Source organism: Larus michahellis, chromosome 4, assembly GCF_964199755.1.
Source record: "Larus michahellis chromosome 4, bLarMic1.1, whole genome shotgun sequence".
NCBI lineage: Eukaryota > Metazoa > Chordata > Aves > Charadriiformes > Laridae > Larus > Larus michahellis.
In genome coordinates this window covers 10,564,517-10,583,756 of record NC_133899.1, presented here as the reverse complement: position 1 = coordinate 10,583,756, position 19,240 = coordinate 10,564,517, and the positions used below count along the sequence as shown (strand labels likewise).

At 37.8% G+C, this 19,240-nt stretch overlaps 1 long non-coding RNA gene across 1 annotated transcript in view; it reads right to left on the bottom strand.

Annotated features, from left to right (window-relative positions):
- LOC141741838 (uncharacterized) overlaps nt 1-19,240 on the bottom strand; it is a 52,175-nt gene that overhangs the window by 23,634 nt on the left and 9,301 nt on the right. Inside the window, exon 2 of the long non-coding RNA XR_012586498.1 lies at nt 7,843-8,012. This is a non-coding gene — a long non-coding RNA (uncharacterized LOC141741838). The remainder of the gene's footprint in view (nt 1-7,842; nt 8,013-19,240) is intronic.

The window sequence follows — 19,240 nt, the reverse complement described above, 5'->3', positions numbered from 1 at the left end:
GACTAACCTAGGAATTATATTCTGCTCAGTCCCTTATCCATTAAACTCCCCCTTTGAGGAATAAGCTTCTGATATGAATTGCAGAATGCAGTTCTGTTTTCCAATACAGAAAGACTGTACTGGATTAGGAGAAGGATTTGATCCTCATCTATAAAAACAATGATTTCTCAACTATAATTAACTCAGACTTTAATCCTGATTTGATTCAAAGCATTAGCGCTGTTTAGATTTTTACATCAGTACTGCATTCCTTTATACTTCCTCCATAGTTATTTTCATGGGACTAAATCTCATGATCTTTCACCATGTGATTAGTCATAATTCCCCCAAAATACCTGGGAAACCAACTGTATTTTACCTGAAAAAGTCAGAATGAAAACTCCAGCCTCTGGTCCAATGAGGACAGAAACAGATAATGCTGCACAGGGCCCCCTGTTTGGGCGCTCCTGCAGCAAGGCAGGTCTGACAGCAGCACTGTTAAGCAAATCTGTACTTTAAATACTGTTTCATGTCCTCCTAAAACTTGATCCCAGAATCCATCAGCCTATAACAAGCACTATTAAGAAAGAATACTGAGCCAAATGTTGAGTTGGGTAGACATACAGTACAGATCTTAGCATCTACACTAGCTTGTCTTGGATTTTTTGGTTGTCCTTACTATGATGCTACCGTCCCACTTTTCCAAAGGGATGTAACAGAGAAGAATTTACTGATGTTTCAGTGATGTAGGAACATATGGTTCTGGATATTTATAGAAAGAGCCCTGGGACTTCCATGTATTAGGAAAGCCTGCAAGCTGCCATTTGGGATTCTGAAGTCTATTTTCTGTTAGTGATAACACATTTTACTTTTAGGCTTTAGATTTTTCTCCGGAATATATAAAGCTGAGAATAATGCATGCAATGAAAGCCTGTTTGAAGATCTCTATAGACAAATTCTCATTTGAAATAATGTCATTTGAAATATGATCAATAGTTCTCAGAGAAATTTATAAATAGAAAGTAATTTTAGCTCTTTGTGGTCCAGTTCATGACATAAATTTTCAGCTTCTGGGCAATACTGACCACATAGCTTGTTTTGGTGATGCATCACTTCTAAACTAGATAGGCTAGCAGTTCAAAAGTTTAGAGTAATCTACCAACACAGTCCACATGCGGCATGGAGTAGGGTAAGAAATAATTCTTATGCCTCACTCTAGATGAAGACACAGTTGGCAGAGGGGGAAAAGGAGGAAATATATATTTTTATTTCTTTTTTAACACACTAGCTGTCCACTATGGTATTCTCCTCTGCTCTTCTTATTTCCATTAGTTCTGCTAATATAACACTAGGCTTTGTATAATCAATAAAAAACTTATTGAAAAGTTTTATATAACACAAGTTACTGTGCAGCTCAACACTGAACTTTAACAATCTTAGCCCATTTCAGTCCTACACATCTGTATGATTTTTCAAAAAAACATCTATAGTGTAGATCATAGCAGAGTTTTTATACAAATTAAAGTATTCATGCCAAATTCTACTAAGATTAATAATAAACCCTTCAGTCGTATTACTTAAAAGTTTTTTTTCATCAATTTGAACTGTATCGGCATGAGATGCAGGTTCTTGCTGGGAACAGTGACAGGCTGCTGTACTGTGATCCACTTACACTGCTGATAACAGTGATGGATGAGAATGACAACTTGCCAGCATTCACCCAGGAGTTTTATCAGGTAGCACTCAAGGAGAATACAGCCAAACGTGAGAACGGTTCTTACACAGTAACACAGGCTGTAAAATTATGAGTCGTCCACTGCAGCTCTGAGACAGAATAATAATATGCCTAAGACTCACCTGCACAACATTTACCTCAGTGAGAATCTAACTTTAGTGGCTGCTAAATGAGAGAAACCTATTCATTCCTGGTTTTGCACAGGACTTACAAGAGCATTTGAAACATTCATGGATTTTGATTGAGGAGAGGCACAATTGTTCATGAAGTAACAAAAAACCTTTGAGGAAAAGTTTAGGGATCACTGAAAAAACATAAAATACTAAAAGGTATGAAAGCCCTCATTAATCTAATTGGAGGTGAGTCTCTAATACCTGAATGTTCACTATTTAATTCTCATGTCCTTCTGCTATAACATCTTGTTTTATTTGTGTTTCTGCAAAAATAAACATTCTTTAAATATTATCACATTCTTTATAGAATGTATATTACACAAAAGTTGTCTCAAGCCACTGAAATTAAAAACAATCAAATTTAATTCTAAGCAAAATTTTTTCCTGAGTAGCGATCAAAGCATATACATCATTAAAACCACCTTGTTAATTGCTGTATTTATGGGATTTTTTTTAATTCACTCTCAACTCAGTATTTTTACTGTTTGCAGGAACTGAGATCATTACAGTAAAAGCAGAGAATATTAATGACCCAAAGACTAATAATTCTAAAATTGTTTATGAGAAACTGAGCCAGGAGCCTCGGGTATCATCAAATGGCTTTTCATTTTATATTGGCAGAGAAATTCAAATGATAAACAAAGAATTGGAGTGATAATATCGCAGGATTATAATTTAAATGCCAGTGCTGTGAAGTATTACCAGCCTCCTTGCTCGAGCAGCAGCCATTTGAGTGACTTTGAGTATAGCAGGTTTTCTATAGCCTATAGGAAAGAGTAACTGCTAACTTAGTGTTCATTATACTACCCATTACCATGATTCACGAGGATGATGCAGTGATTCCCCCAGTGACACAGCACTATTGCAGCTCCCATGACATAGGAACTTTATGCCAAGGGCACTCACAGTCTGAAGTGACCAGTCTGGCATATAAATCCATTTTACATAGAGTATCCACACACATACACTCACAATACAGATAATTTTACAGTTAGGACTGCTACAGAACATCACTGACTGGACAGATCACTTGAACTTTGTTATCCTGATTTCTCTTGTAATCAGAATTAGAACAGATCTTGAATCCTAAGAGATTACCTCTTGTCAAAACTACATCACTGACCCCATGACAGGCAGTCAGGACAGTGTCCTGTTAAAGAAAGTCTACTTCTGCATCAAATATTTACTTTCAGTCAAGAAGCCTTGAAAGTCCAGTTGTGGTTCCTTGCCAGATCTCAGCAGCTCTTGTAACATTTTCATTAGTATGGTGGATATAAACACCTGTCCCACCTTCTCACAAAGATATACTCTATTCTATTGTTACTAAATTCCTGCTCCTGACAACAGCACGTTGCTTACTACAGTAACATCTTACTGACTGGGAAGCATTCTCTAGTTGCAAAGACTTTCTCAGAAGCATCACCCACTAAGTGATTGTCATTGCAGCCATACTCCTTTCTCCTGTCTCTTTTACACATTTTCTTTTTAAAACCTCTACATTTCAATCAAGTCACACTTCTACCCCGTCTCCAGGAGCTAAAGCTATAATCAAAGTACCAGTTTTCAGAAGATTTGCAGTAACAGCATGAGCATTGGGCATATGAACCTGGATGTCTACACACCTGTAAGAACTCTTCAAAATACCAAGTGCCTCTTGAAGCATTTACAGCAGGTCAGAGTTTCAACCTACTCCTCCAGGTTTGACAAGGTCTCCTTTCCTTGCTGCAACATTGTTTTTTGAAGACGTGGCTTGCTTAGGTTGGAAAAATGCACTAATGAACTGAGACCAACTTCAATAAGATTGACAGCTGTTTCTTGCAATCTCAATATTTCTCTGTTGTTTTTAGAAAAAGCATGTGAGGGCTTAAGGCCGAGATAAACACAGCACAAAACACAGAAGTGATTTCAAGCATCCTCGATAACTATCTGGCCCGTTAAGATGTTGTCATTCTTATTATAGAAGGTGCAATGTTTGATCTCAGAGGGGACAGATTAACACACCAGACTTGGAAACTTTACTCTAATAGCTAGCTGTCGAAGGAGTGCTGACATCTTAAAGAATTGCACTCTGGAGTATTGAATAATGTTCAGTTACTCAGCAGCTTAATCACTTCCATATGTAGACAGCTGCGACAAAGGTTAAGGGTAGACCTAACTTTGTTCCCACTAAAGTCAGTGATAAAATTTTCATTAATTTCACTAGGAGAAGAATCAGGCTAATTGTAGTCTCATACTGTCACAAAGATTAGTTCGTTGTTCTGAAATCTAATTACACCTGCATAAATAGTGCTGGAAGGGAGAAATGGATGTATTGCATGGTATATTTATTAATCTCAGATAGAGAACATTAGTTTTTCTATGCAAAAATACTTTTGTTGCCACTTCTTCTCCCTGCTCTGCTTTTTTTTTTTCCTCCTTAATTCACTTGGTCAGTTTACCCTAAATTGTGATTCTAGGATTACTAAAACATGGATAATAACTGTACACATTGATAAAGCTCACAGCACAGCTAGACTTTGACTACTTGAGCTCCTGGATTTTACAATAAAGCTGCCAGAAGAATATAATACTAAATTAAAAAGTTGGGGGAAAAATGTCTATCAGGCCCTGTATATAAACACTATAGCAACTAGCATAGATTGTACCAATCTCTTCCCTGCTACTATAGCTAAAAGTAACATATTTCAAGATATAAACCAGAAGCAGAGTAAAAGATACTATTTTTTATAATTTTTTTTCAACGCGAAAGGGAACTCATTTTTCATGAAGATACAGAAGTAGGTATACTGAAAACAACTCGTGACTGTGACAGATAAAGCTATGATATTTGAGTTCACTCACTTTTATGAAGATGAAACCTTCAAAAGTCTAAATGACTCACAGACCAGCACTGCGAGCATCTGGTCTGCAAAGGTACCACAGGAATTTAGCTGGGGAAGAAATAAGTTGAAGCTTGTGAACCAAAAAAATTGGCTCAAAATTAAGAGGCTATCACACACTAAAAGCACAACTTTAATTCAGCCAGTAGCTGTTTACATATTAGGGTAGAGTCCCTTAAAAAGCATGTGTTGTGATACAGAAAAGGTTCGAAGTCATGCTAGTGTTGCAAAGCTGATATTTTTAGCTAGGATAATTCACAGGTTAAAATGTCTAGCAGAAGAGATTTACCAGTTTAAGCTAGCTTCTACATTTAAACCTCTGGGCTAGACAGTAAGTTCCATAAAAAATAATAGAAAGTTCCATAAAAAAAACAATACATAGTAACTGTGAAATTTGTAGAGTGATTCTGGATTTCTCTTGGAACTGAAAACAAAATCTCACTGTTTGTGTTTTGACCTCAGCCATTAGACTAATTCAGCTAATAAATATTAAGATACTGGTAGCCCCCAGTAAAAACCGTAGAGCTGGAAATACTATTTCTAGCAGCAGATGCATGGAAAAATAATAGGATGGCCTGCGTTTTTATTTTTAATTACATTTTTATTTAGTCAGCTCTGTCCATAGTTTGCTCTTGCTGTGGTACCATATGACAAAGTAAGCATTATTAGTACTGAATTGCCTGAATATGATGGAATCTGACAAACTAAATTATATTCCCAGATATTTATCAGTATATGGACTAACCTTGTATAGCACTCTTGCCTTTTTGTAATGTAAGATCTAATGAGGATTATTTAGAAGCAGCCCAGTCTGACCCATAAACGTGAAGGTCTTTTCTTTTGAATATTTAAGTTAACCAGGGTTTGTGAAAACACCTTAATGACTATTCCGAGCCTCGCTTTTACTCCTATAAATATTTCTTTCCCTGACAATAGGGCAAAGTACACAAGCCCTTCTGAGGTAAAAAAAGAAAACAAACAAAAACAATGGAGAAAAGGCAATTTAGTCTTACTGCAAAGTATATTAACTGGGGTTACCACTGTGCCCTCACCCGGGGTGTACTGTATTAAGTTTACTCTCTGGAGAATTAACCTTTAATATTTTCTACCTCCTATTTACCCCACATATAATTACCTTACAATAAAGACCACAAATTTATAGGTGTGAAATGAAAGCTCTAGAGATTTTTTTACCTGTTCTGTGTTTTCAAAAAGGATATTTGCCATGTCTAGTGTCTCATGAGGAATATTTGAGAAACGAATTCTTAAAAAAAAAAAAAAATAGTTTTACTACTTTATTTTCCTTTTCCTGTAGATTTCTAAGATGAGGATCTACAAAAAACCAATACAAATGGACATTAGACTATTGCCAAAAAAGCAGTTAGAAGAACTCTAGTCAAACGTCCTCTATCAATTCTTCTGCAATTTATTGTTTACTGAATTATTTCCCTCTTCTTACTATCACAGTGCAAATACCACTTTCACTAATTATCTGTAACATGGTAGCACCCAGGAATCTACTCCTCAGACAGGACATTATTATACAAATACTCTGCAAAGACAGAATGGGACAAAACCTCCCTGTTCCATACAAATTACTGTACCTGTATTCTGCTTTAGTAGGATAAATCAGATGCCATCATTGAATAGACTCTTACAACACAGAGATAAGAACTGGATGAAGCTCCAGGTTGGAACTCTGCATTTACTAACTACTTACAACACGCCTACTTATCACTAAGTGTCTGCTGGAATCACAGGCAACTGTTATCACTTTCCATGGAGCTGAAACAGTATTAAAATGAAGAAAAAACCACCTCAGTATGTTGTAATCTACTTTCCACAAACTCCACAGACATTTCTCTCTTTTCCTGTCTGGAAAAGCTCAGGGCAACACGATATAAAGCAAAGAAGAAAAAAGGAGATACAAACATTTTTTAAAAGTACAATTAAATTACCTCCCTCCTAAAATATAGCCTTAAGCTCCCAGAAACTAGTGTTTAGCTTTTCCTCAACTTTAACTAAGCAACTTGGCTGTAATTGAAGTGACAAGTGACATTACAGAATAATTAAACAATTAAGTCATTGCACTAGTAAAAAAACCATGAATTATTTCTACAGTCACCTCCATTAGTAGAAGATGGGGCTGTCAAGACCTGGTCTTACACTGCTTATGCTAACTTATTCCCCACTCTAGTGGGAGTCCTGCTTGGAAAGGGCTATGAAATGAACCATAGGGATCCATTTTTCTTCAGGTTTAAGAAGCAACAGTTGAAGTCATTAAAATACTGTGGATTTTGTCCTGTGACCATATGAGTCACTAATAAATAAAGGCAATGAAAAAAAGAGATTATCTTTTAGTAATTGTATAATGCAGTACATCCTTATTCGTTTACTTCTGCGTAAACCAGCCTTACATTTCTACTGACGTCAATGAAAGGGTAAAACCTGGGCTTTTTAGTGTCATCAGTGAAAGTGCTAATGCTCTTAAGCAGACAGCCATGTAAGTGATAATATCCTTTCAGTGAGGTCAGCTAGAAGAGTAGGTTTTTAGTCACTGCATGTCACTTACAAGGAAATTTTTGCTTCTGACAGAAGTGGCATAAGGTAAAACAGAATATTCAGAACTAGGTACCCAGTGAATTCTGAGTCAATAAGCTAATATGTACAGAGTTGGACACAGCTGGCCATTATCAGCGAACACCAATTTTAGTACAAACTCCGTCCAAAACAGAAGTGGAAGATGTTAATTCAGAATTGGGCTTTAAAATTATTTTTTTAAATGTGAAGAGTTCAAATAGCCTTTTCTCCAATTATCAGATTGCAAAAGTAAGGAGTTTGGTATTGCCATCTAAAAAGACATTTTGTCCTTAACACATAATACAACCTATTGCATCCCAGTAGAGACTCCAGAAAATACCCTGAAGTGAAACAAGAAGAAAACGGCAGCATTATATTTGAGGGACACTTGTTGAACTCTGAAAACCTCATGGGGAAAAAACGATAACGTTTCTATCTGGTGGTTCCATTTCCTCAGGAACCGGTACTCTTCAAAGACGTCAGAACCGGGGGTTACCTGTACTTTCTGGGTCTCTCCAGGCTTTAACCTCTCTGTTCAGCTTGAGTCCAGATGCCGCTCCTGGCTGCCATCTTCCCTTGGGGGCTTCTCTCCCTTTCACAGGATGAGCGTGTCTGGGGAGCAGCAAGTAGCAGCACTCAGTTCCACTCCCCGCCATACAAAAGCATCTAGAGAAAACAATGGTAGCGAGAGTATGCTAGAAGATTGTATTTTCATGCGTTGCAAGATTAGGCACATTGAATCTGAAGGGGCTTAACATGCTGTCAGTGGAGATGTATGGCCAGAGTCTGAACACTTAGAAACAAAGGGAAGAGAGTAAAAAAACCCCCAGCAAACAAACAAAACCAAACCAACAAACAAAAAAATCCCAAACCAACAACAGAGCACTTATACATAATGTAACTGTGATCCAGAAAATGCTGGGTTTGAATTAGACGAATTCCTGAATGGAATATAGATAGTTAGATACCAAAGTCTGAGGAAGAAATCCGTAGCCCTCTCCCAAACTAAGCTAATTTTGTCTTAGTCTCCCAGAGTGCTAAATTCCTCTGATTTTAGTGAGCTTGGCTCAGACTTCTGAAGTGTAGAATTTGAAGGGTTTCCTCCCTCTGATCAACATAGTCACATTTCTGGAAAAAAGTTCCGTAGGGGAAATGGATTCAGCTCATCGTGCCACTGGAAACTACACAAATTAATCCCTGTGTCTTTTGATGAGAGGGGAGAGCTGCAAGCAGGCAAACAAGGATGACCCAAGTCCTCACACTGGCTGTAACAGGGATCCCCAGCACCACATTGCCTGTTCAGAGCTCTCTGTACCCATTGCTGTTATCTTGCAAGATTGTGGAGATTAGTTTAAAAGAAAGAGGCACACAGAAAACACAAGCGCTCATGTAACTGCTATTAAAACTACAGCTAAACTAACTAGGGAAGTAAACAAGTAATTGTTTTCTATTTTTTCATAAATCTATTTTCCTGAGAGACACAAACCCAGAGATGATTACAGGTAATCACAAATATAATCACTCAGGAGAGACTGCAGATACTAAATGCAGCACAGGGTACTGCTTCAGAACATAGCTGTGTTTATTTGATCTTTGTTTATGGAGTATCCCTTAAAGAGTGATGATGATTACATTATTATAATCTCATTTTAAATTTTTGAGATAAATGCTGACTTTGTTATAGTGTTTGGTAAGCCAAAGTTACTAATAGTTCTACTCTGTCTCTACAATTTGCTGTAGTGTGTGTACTGTCTTGATGCAAGGCAGGCATGTCTGGAATCACCACATCCAAGACAGCTGGAAATTTAAGTGTCCATCAAATTATAGTGGTATTCAGAGAAATTGTCCTTACTATTTCTGATCTGATCTTTCATTTGCAGCCGAAGTTTTGCATAGGTGGAAAATATTCAACCAATTGCTTTACCATTTTTTCTTCTCCTTCAGTGGAATATTAATCTGGGGATGATACAGGCTAGGTGCAGGGAATGAAGGTGTTTAACTTAATTTGAAGGTTTTCATACTTAATTGTGATACATTATCTCAAAAATACTAAAAACATGGAGTTATTAAAAGTGTAAACTACATCCAGAAATGAAGAAAAAGGGCCCAAGCAAAAATTAGGAGTATAACCTTGGTTCTTCTCTGTAACTGTACTCTGCTTCGGTTTTCCCCTTTGGGAACCGAGGATAGCTCAATCTACTCAACTCATCTGGTGAGTGTCATTCTTTTTCTCTGGAATGAATAAAACATCATTAAACGTCAGTCTTTTGACTTCTTGGAAATACTGTGGTAAAAATGCATCCTCCTTTTAATGATTTTGTCATATCTTCATTATTATAGAGGCCATGTGCCAAAACCTCCACAGGCTCCATTTACTATTTACAGAACAAATTAGGTCCTTAGCAGAAGCAAGCAATGCACACACTTTGCAGAATGCACTGGGAACTGTGCCCTGGCCAAACAGGGGGAAAAGGAGATTTCCATCCCCAGTGAAATCTTGCATGTAAATTTGAACTGTGCCTGCTGCGCTCGCTGGCCCGCAATGGATGTCTTCAACAGTGCTGCTAACAATGTACCAGGAGATCCTTACCAAAGAGTCTACTGTATCTGACAGATAAAGTGCAAGAAATAATAGAGATTCTTGTTATATGTATAACAGCATGGGCTATGGAAAGATTTATCAGTACCAAGAACAGCAAACACCAAGAGGCAAAAGAAAAGAAGGCACCAAGAAATGGGCTGGTGTCCAAATGGATTTAAGGCAAGATTTGGATTTGGCCAAGAAAGCAGCAATCTCACTAGATCTTAGCTATAAGCTCTATTTATGAGAAATCTAGTGAGAGAATATGAAATTTAATCAAAGAAAAATATTTGTAAATGCTAGATATAGTCTAGAAGAAAAAACCTATGAGACTTGGATGTGAAACCTCAAATTGTTCCCTTAGAAAATCATATAAAACTGACAGCTGTTGTCAGTTTTTGTGCAAGTTTATTGGCAACGACATCTTATAACTGCAGTGGGTACTGGCTGAAACCTGTCAGCTTTAGACTTGAAAAGGTAACAGATGAGGGCTATGTTATGGTACAAAGGTCTTACTCCTGCAGCCATGACGTAGTACGAAAGAATCTGAGAGGCAAGTGCCAGGAAAAGACGGGGGAAGGGAAACAGAGGTGGTGTGGGGCACTGCACAGCTTCCCCTAGCTGGCTACAGCTTCTGTGGGATCCATTCTTCTGTGAGAAAGTTTTGAGGACCATCACATCTTTTGTTACTGTAACTAGAATAAACACACCCCACTCAGCAGTTGTTTAAGAAACTCTGAGCTGAAATATACAGATTTTTCTGGCCCTCATTCAGTCTTCTTCTATATTTTGCACAAATTAATCCCTTTTGAGCAACTTTTTGTAGCTGGTATCATTGATATTATTTACTCGTTCTTAATTATACCCATATTTACATGCTTCACTGTTGAATAAATATAATAGCCAAAATCTATAAGGAATGCTAATTGAGAGATAATTTTGTTCAAAAGGAGGTGTGGACTTTATTTCCTTAATGATGCTGGAAAGGTTGTCAAATTAACACAAGAGAAAGAACTGTGTATAGTAGCATCTGAATGCTAGTGTTTGAGGAAGGAGTATGAAAAAAATGTGGATGCTTTGAAAATGCTTAAGTCATTTGTGGTCAACCTTAAAACCTATGGGGTTTTTGATAGCATAGCAGATTGGCATTTCGTTTTTTATTTAGAACCTAAAATGGACATTGCAATAGTTTAAGGAACATCCAGGGTAAGAATGAAAACATTGTTCATGTTGTAAATGCACGAGTCTAGAATTCTGATTAAAACAGACGCAGTGAATAAGTTATAGATGCTTTGGCACCCTGCCATCAAGCACACAAGTACTAACGAGCTAATGCATAATTTCTTTGAAAGCACAGTTTACAGCTCAAATTATTTTTTATTTGCCTTGGTAATGTGTACCCAAACAACATTAACACAAGAGCATAGATTCTTTTCAAAGCAGATAAACCACTGGTTAATAGGACTGGATACAAGGGAATATCATACAAAGGAACTTAAAAAAAATAAATATCTAGACTTTCATTTTCTGCCAGTGCTCACAGTACATCTTTTCACATAAGTCTTACCATGTCTGTGTCCTATCTCAGACTCAAAGTTTGTTAGCATCGATGTTTCTTTTCCTAGACTGATTAGAACAGCTCCTTCCTTTTCAAGCCTCCTAATTCAACTTCCTCCTGCCTAAGGTACTGATTTACTCTTCTCTACAATTTCATATATCCTGGACATTTACATTCCAGGTAAAAGAGGTGGGCATTCCTTCCACACAGCACAGCTATCTGCTGGAGATGTTGCACCCCTTTACAGTCATTCCCCAGAGCAAAAAATTCCAAGAATTGTAAAAGTTATTTCATCTGCAAACAATCAAATTGTAAGATTATTTTAATGCATATATTACACACAACCTTCCAGCTTTCAATATCACAATATACAGAGTGCAAAAGTATTTCAAAAGCTAGGACATTTTTTTAAATATCAAACTAAAAACCAATGGCCAAGAATGTCATTCTGCTCCAATAGTACGCTACCCAAATCCCCTCCCAATGTTCTGGGTTCCCAAGCTCCTGCTCTATTCCAGTCATCATGGCTCCAAAGTTCAAAAGCACAAAAGTAGGTCAAGCAAAAGGTAACTGGAATTTCTTGCACAAAGCCCAAACATTGTAATTGCCTAGATTTATACCTGGACATGACTATAAAGATTAAAATGAAAACAAGAATTGTCAAAACTGATAGTTCCCTCTTGCCTAATATGAAACGCTCTTGCAATAAAACTCTTCCTTTGTGGGTCATTTATTACTGGAAAGGCAGATGACTTGCACACTTGGACCTGTGGAGGGGATTCTGTGTCACAGAGTGGATACTGCAAGGACTATTAGAAACCTTTGATGGGATGGTTCATTCCTGTAAAATTCTATTGCTGATTACAACAGAGAAAGTTTACTGTAGCCTGTTACAGCAGTGTGACAAAACCCTTTTTCTTTCACAGAAAACAAATCTTTCTTTGCAGTCTTTTCCTTTGTTTAAAAAATAAAGCTAGCTGTTTCATAACCCAGCTGAGACAGTATCCCTTAACCTCACAACATCATTGAAAACAATATGAAAGCACCTAAAGAAAAGCTAAATGGCTCTTACTGGACTTAAGGCCTTAATAACAATACATCCCACTTCCCAAATGCATATATGGCAGCCTTGTTGAAACAGCTAGACTTAAAAATTATTTCAGTTTTGTATGTGTCAAGGGGGCTCGCAACCACATAATCCAGTTTACACTGAGCGTCACAAACATCAAAACTTCATTGTGACTTTTCTTCCTCAAACCTATTTTGAAATCAGCAGACACTAGGAAGCAATCTAATTGTAAAAAAGAGCAGGCTATTTCTAATGACCAAAGCTGTTAACTCAACCACAGCAGCAGAGAGGCACCAGCCATTTATCGCTCTAGAAGCTACTTCTCTGCGGTGATTCACACTTCGGTGATGTCACCAACCAATTTACCTAAAAAAACCCTCTGAGTAAGTTGGACAGGAATGTTTCTTTTTCAGCCTCTGTCTGAATCACACCTGGCCATGACAGCAGATGGGGAATCTACTCTCGCCATTGTGAATGAAAGAACCATATGTGAAAGCAAGTGCTGTAATTTAAACATTCATCTGTGTCACACGAGGCGGTCGTGAGTGGCTGCAGCGGATAAAGATTGGCACTCAAATCGCCCCGAGCCAGCGACAACTGCTGAATGGTAAATCACTGAATGTATTAAAGAGGGTAAGGTCAACAAGATGACTGTGATCACATTTCTTTATAGACAATTACAATGAGAAGCAAAGGGGATGATTCATTCCTAAATATAAATAGTATCAAGTGTTCCAAAAGCCCAATCCTGAACAGTTTCAAAATCAGGACTGGAAGGAGCTTAGCATCTCATACAAGAAGCTCAATGGCTTCAGCTATTAGGCTTTAATATGTTCGCTTCAGGGTCACTGGTGTTGGAGGGGCTGCATTCCCAGCCTGGCTCCAAGAGGGCACTCACGGTTTTGGGAGCAGGATTATGCACATGGGCCTAACAGATATTGGCTTGTTACTTTTATTAATCCACAATTGTTTGCTTGAAAGATTAATCAGTCTGAGATTCAAAGGGAAGCAGAACAATACTCCTCCCATAATTTTTCTTATTGTCAAGTAAGACAAATTCATGTCTTGTTTTGCATCAATTTTTTGTTCATTAATTTGGGAGAGATTTCCTATCCTTTGACAAATACTAACATGAATTACACATACTGATTGAATGACATGGACTCCCATGGCTGAGACTTCTCTTGTAATCCTCTGATCATCCTTTCTCTGCCCTTATTTCTACTTTCTGATTTAATAAAGTTTTGGGTGTGGGTTTTGGGGTTTTTTTGTGGGAGGCTAAAATTATGTGTATTTCTTTAAATGAAGTATAATCAATTCAACAGAGAAAGGCATTATATTGCTTCTGCTTCAAAAAAATCTCTATTTTGCAGACGTCACATGATATCACCTGAGACATGAGTCATACAGACATTGTAAGATTTCTTTTTAGCAATGTTGTAATGAGACAGCAGAGACTGCATTTTCAGCTGCTGCTTCTAAATCTATGCTTACAAAATATCAGACATTTGTGCAGGCAAGTAAGGATGCATTCTTGCAGACTTGGTATACTATAAAAGACCACTGCTGTATTTTCCTTGCATGCACGTGATCTACATTTTTAAATAATTAGAGTATATGCTTAGATATTAAAAAAAAAACCACACCAAAAAAACCCCACAAAAACCAACACATACCACATTTTTCAGAGAACTGCATATTATAGAACTGACTTCCTAGCAGTGTTATGTTAAAGTTGCTCCATACATTCTCACTGATGCTATTTTTGCTACCTTACTCTAAACTGTTCTCCATGCCAAAATACATTTTTAGGAAAAGCAGTTTTGTTAATCTGACAACATGCACATGAAAGCTACCTTTTGCCTTGTGCCAAGAACAAAAACTCTTATGTTTCTGTTTTGCTGCTGAGCAGTTGCCTCCTCATTTGTTGTTACCTGCAACTTCAGCAGGATATAGACAGTAAATTATTTTCTTGTCCTTGTTTCTGTTTTGCTACCTGTAATGCCAGAAATAACTGAAGGGAATAAAGCTTGTCCAAGACTGTCTATTTTTCCTTGCACTTCCAACCTGGATTAAGTACGCTCAATGTCCCAACAGTTCACCATTCCAATTATCTGTTCAGATACTGTATTTTAATTGAAAGACAGTTTAATAATGAAAACTGGTTATGGCATTTGGCTGCTCAATCACTCCATTAGCAAGCAGTTTCCTAAAACTTTTTTCCGTATTAGAGACTCAAGTACATATGGTGATGACTGGGTGTAAAATCAGCCAAGTATATTTAGAAGAAATTGCTGGAGTAACAGCAAGGGTTTCCAATAGTGGTATTTCCTTTCACAGACTGACTGTAGAAGAAAAGTGAGTTACTAAATATGCAGAGAAGGGGAAATCAAGACTCCACCTTCTCTTGCTGACTAGATCCTTGACACATGAATAAGAGATGAAATCACAAAACTAAGAAGAAATATGAGCTGTTAAAAACAAGCCTACATAAATAGTAAATCTTGTTTGACAGACTTTGTGAAATTTATTTAAGGGCTAATGCAGAAGACACAGGAGGCTGAACAAGGCAGGAAATAACATAATCCACATTCATGAAAAGACACCTGCTGCCTTGCAGCTTAGTGGGCTTGTGGGTAAAGGTAGCAACAGTGACAATACTGAGCAAATAACACTAAAATGTGAAAAAGGACTCATAGGAGGACTATGGAATGGGTCACCATCTGGACCTACACCACAGTAATTTTCAGCATTTGTTATCATATGAGTCTGAGGAAAACAGCCTTCAACCTATACTGTATACTGATTTTCGCCTCTGGCCTTGAAGGTTGTACCTGCTATTGAAGAAGTCATAGCATCTGAAAATAGAATTAAGAACAGATTGCCAACATGGTTTTTTTTCCTGCTGTTGTCAGTGACCTACAAGATTCATTTATAAATATTGCTCACAAGTTTCTCCAGGCCCTTACTCACCAGTGTGGAAAGGCCAAGGACTGTTACTGCTGCAGCACAGCTGAAGAAAATTATTTCCACCCAGAGAAGAGGGCAGTGACCTGCTTTGCTCTTATATTAGCCAACTGGCATCTATGCAGAGCTTCCTTGGTTGTCCTTGATTAAGACCTCAGATCTGCTTCTATTAAAGATAAGATTAAAGTGTAAAATCAAGAAGGGCTGTCAGATAAGTTCATTTTACTTTGAAGCTGGAGAATAGGATACTACCTAGCCACAACAACCGTTCAGGGCAAATTCAGTATTTTCCATCTAAAAATGTCACTTCCTACATTACTTCCATGTTCTCCTCTCCTTATTTCCAGAATATTGTTTATTAGTGCTTGGCTTCTCTGCATCCGAAACAGTTCACAGAAATGTGCCAGCCATTTAGTTTACTTCCCCTGATGGCCCTCAACATCATGAAGGGCTCAAATCAAAAGAAAGCTCTACTGTGACACCTGTGAGACTGATGCCATCTACCTACTCATGGGATGTAGAATTCCTGTTGGCATGAAGCATGGTTTTCCTCTTCAGATAAGGTGTTATGGCCACTGTTTTTTTGCCGCAGTAAATCAGAACTAGTATCTTTTAGGTCATATTAAGCTCCCACTTCAGACTGGACACAGTCTGGTAACTTTACTCAGTGAGTATGTAATACTCCAAAAACAAAGCTTCTCTTCACTTCCTACTCCCATGCTTGCACCAAACTGAATTGCATATAACATGAATAGTGGTTTCTCTAGAGTGCTTGAGCTTTCAATGCCTCCTTGAAAATCAGACCCGTAATCCTAGACAGCAAGTATGACAGGAAGTAAATAAGCATGACCAAACAGTAATTACTCAGCCCAGGACAGCACACAGATTGAACTTCAACACTTTAAACTTCCTTCTTCAGTTTGCAACTCCCAGCTACAACAGCTACATGCTGTGAGATGTGCCTTCAGGGGTATGTCTTTTTATTCAGTGGGCCACTGCATCAGGTGTCAACTGTTCGGTGAGAAACCTGAGCATGAGAAAGTTATGTCCTGGGCCTTGTCTGGCACAGCTATGGAGCTATCTGGGAGTACTGGTTGTGGATGTCAATGGATAAGGACACTAAAGTGAATGCAAAACACTGACAGAAAGTACAATAATTACTCAGGGCCTGATCTACAGTAAGGACACATTAGCTTTAGTGACAGTATTTCTCATGAAATTTCTTTATTTCATGAAACTTCTGCATTAGGGTCCTGAGCCTGTTCCCAGATTCTACATGAACTGGAAACAGAGGAAGCTGCATGATGGTCTAATGCATAATTTGCCAGTTTAATGAGTTAGGGTTTTTTAATAGTTAATGCACTGCAGCGTGTTTTGGCTGAGTCCCTAAGGTGTTTCAAAAGCCCAATTATATCATATAAGGTCAGCAGGCACTTATTTTTAAGTGCCCGTGATTCAGTATATGCTTGGTTTCATGGTCCCTGTAATGTTTTGATGTTTGCCATAAAAATTGCTACAGTGATTCATTTGCATCTATTTCTCCTTTGTTTGAAAGGGAATCATTTAGAGGGGCTATTTTAAGGCTTGTTAAGTGGAATATCCTAAGTGTGAACACTCCAAAAAGATAAATGGAAACATTTAATATTTATGCTATGCTATTTTACTGTGTCTCAGACACGTAAAATCAGATCACTATCCTACAGCTCTTGTTTAAAAAAAGAAAGCACTAAAAGTAACAAAATGTAGCAATAATTGCTTGTTAACATAGGTGATAACTTAAACAATTCAGAGGCACAATTCTGGCACACTTACAGTGCTGAAAGTCTGCTGAAATAATGCTGAAATAGAGGAATAGAAAAGAAAATACTCTATGTTCAGGCAATATTTTACAGTGTGCTTGCTTCAGCCATAGCTGCATCTGAAGTGATTTTGGGTTGCATTAACCTCTTGCTCCTGCTTCCAGTACACCCTGAAAGTGTAGTTCATGTGTTCTGGCAGTGACACTAGTTCCCCTGTCTTTCTTCCCCCAGTATTATGCCTACACAGCCGCTTGTGGAGTCACAGTACAAACCTAATCATTGATCTTTGTGCTAGCATAAAGGGACAGCGAAATACAGCACAGTCTCCTTGAGTGGGCTTTGCTGCAGAAGTCAGACTGTTATCAAAATACAGCCTCACATGACTGCAGGCAAAATATTGATCTCAATTCCATGAGCAGTACAGCTATGGATACGAATATGCATATTTCACCAAATCAGAGCTGTACTTCATCCAGTACCAACTCCAGAGCCGACTGGCACTGCTGTTCACAGGGCTCACGCACAGTGGCATCAGGACCCAACAGCAGCAACCCTAAGTGATAATCATGGCTTTATGTTAGGTGCCATTATCTCTGCTAGATACTTCTTCAAGCCTTGAACTATGAGACTGAACATACCACTTAAAATTGTCTTAGTGTCAACCAGTATAACTTTATCTAAAGTTCTTGACCATATACAGATCCAGGACCTTTTTGAATCTAAGTTCTCAACCTTTCTATTTCAAGCATCAGGATGCACTGTGCTAGATGGTCAAAGTGAGTCTTTGTAATAGTATTTTGGATCAGGCTCACATAAATACACTGATCAGTGCATTTGTAAAATCTATAAGTGTTCAACTTCTGTCATAACTTGGGTCTCTGAATGACTTCTGAAAGACTATTTGTATGCTTAGAGTTGAAGTTAACAGATATATTAATCAGTTCCCTATAGGTTTTGAGGAGTGTAGCAACTATTTTTTTCTCCTACAAAACATTTGCCAAGCTTTTTTGATTGACAATAATTTTTTATAAGTGCAGACAATATATGAACCAAAATCCACCATTGAATTTTTTCAATTGGTTCACCTGCTTCTAACAGTGTCTAGTAGTATCCCATATTAGGGTTAAACCTTCATTCTCAGAACTGAAATTTGGCTGCTAAATATAAACTTGAGCTTAATCCAAGCTCTTGCTTCAAAAATGTTAGTTTATACAGCTGGCTGTGCTAAGTGGGGATGGAAAGTTGTTATTGCTGAAGAAGTTCCTTACTATTTTAAAGCAATTTCTTTGCTATATCTCTCACTTTCACATTGCTGGTCATAGCTAAAAATACACAGAATATTTTTTTCCTTTCTCCCCAGGAACAGCAGGAGAGCAGTGAAATGGTTAGGGGTTTTCACAGCTGACATTCTGTATGCCCATCCATGTATTTGTCTAGGACAAGGTTGGGTGAAGAAACATGAGAAAAATAATCCATGAAGATTAGGCTGAAGATAAAACAAACTCTTAACTTGCTAATAAATGTCTACTGGAGCACTGAGAAAACTGTATGCCTCCCCCCCTGCCAAAAGAGAGGGTGTGACAGTTATATGGCGGCTACTTTCCTCCTCCTCCACTAGGGTGCAACTTGATCTAGCCTTTCCTGTCCTTTAGGCAAGCACTTCACTTGTGCTTCGTTATCCTTCTCATGGATTTCCAAAAGCAAAGCCAAATTTAGCTGTCAGCTCAGGAGTTACTACTCTCTGAATATTCAGAAACTTTCACACATTTTCTTCCAAGCTATTCCCAAAATTGGTGAAGGAAGTATAAATAACTACCTTGCTGCATGTTAATAACGACCAAGACGACCTAGAAATTTTTGGTCAATATTAATAATTATTAAGACTTCCTCCAGTGGGACTTCTTTCTGTTAAGAGCTACA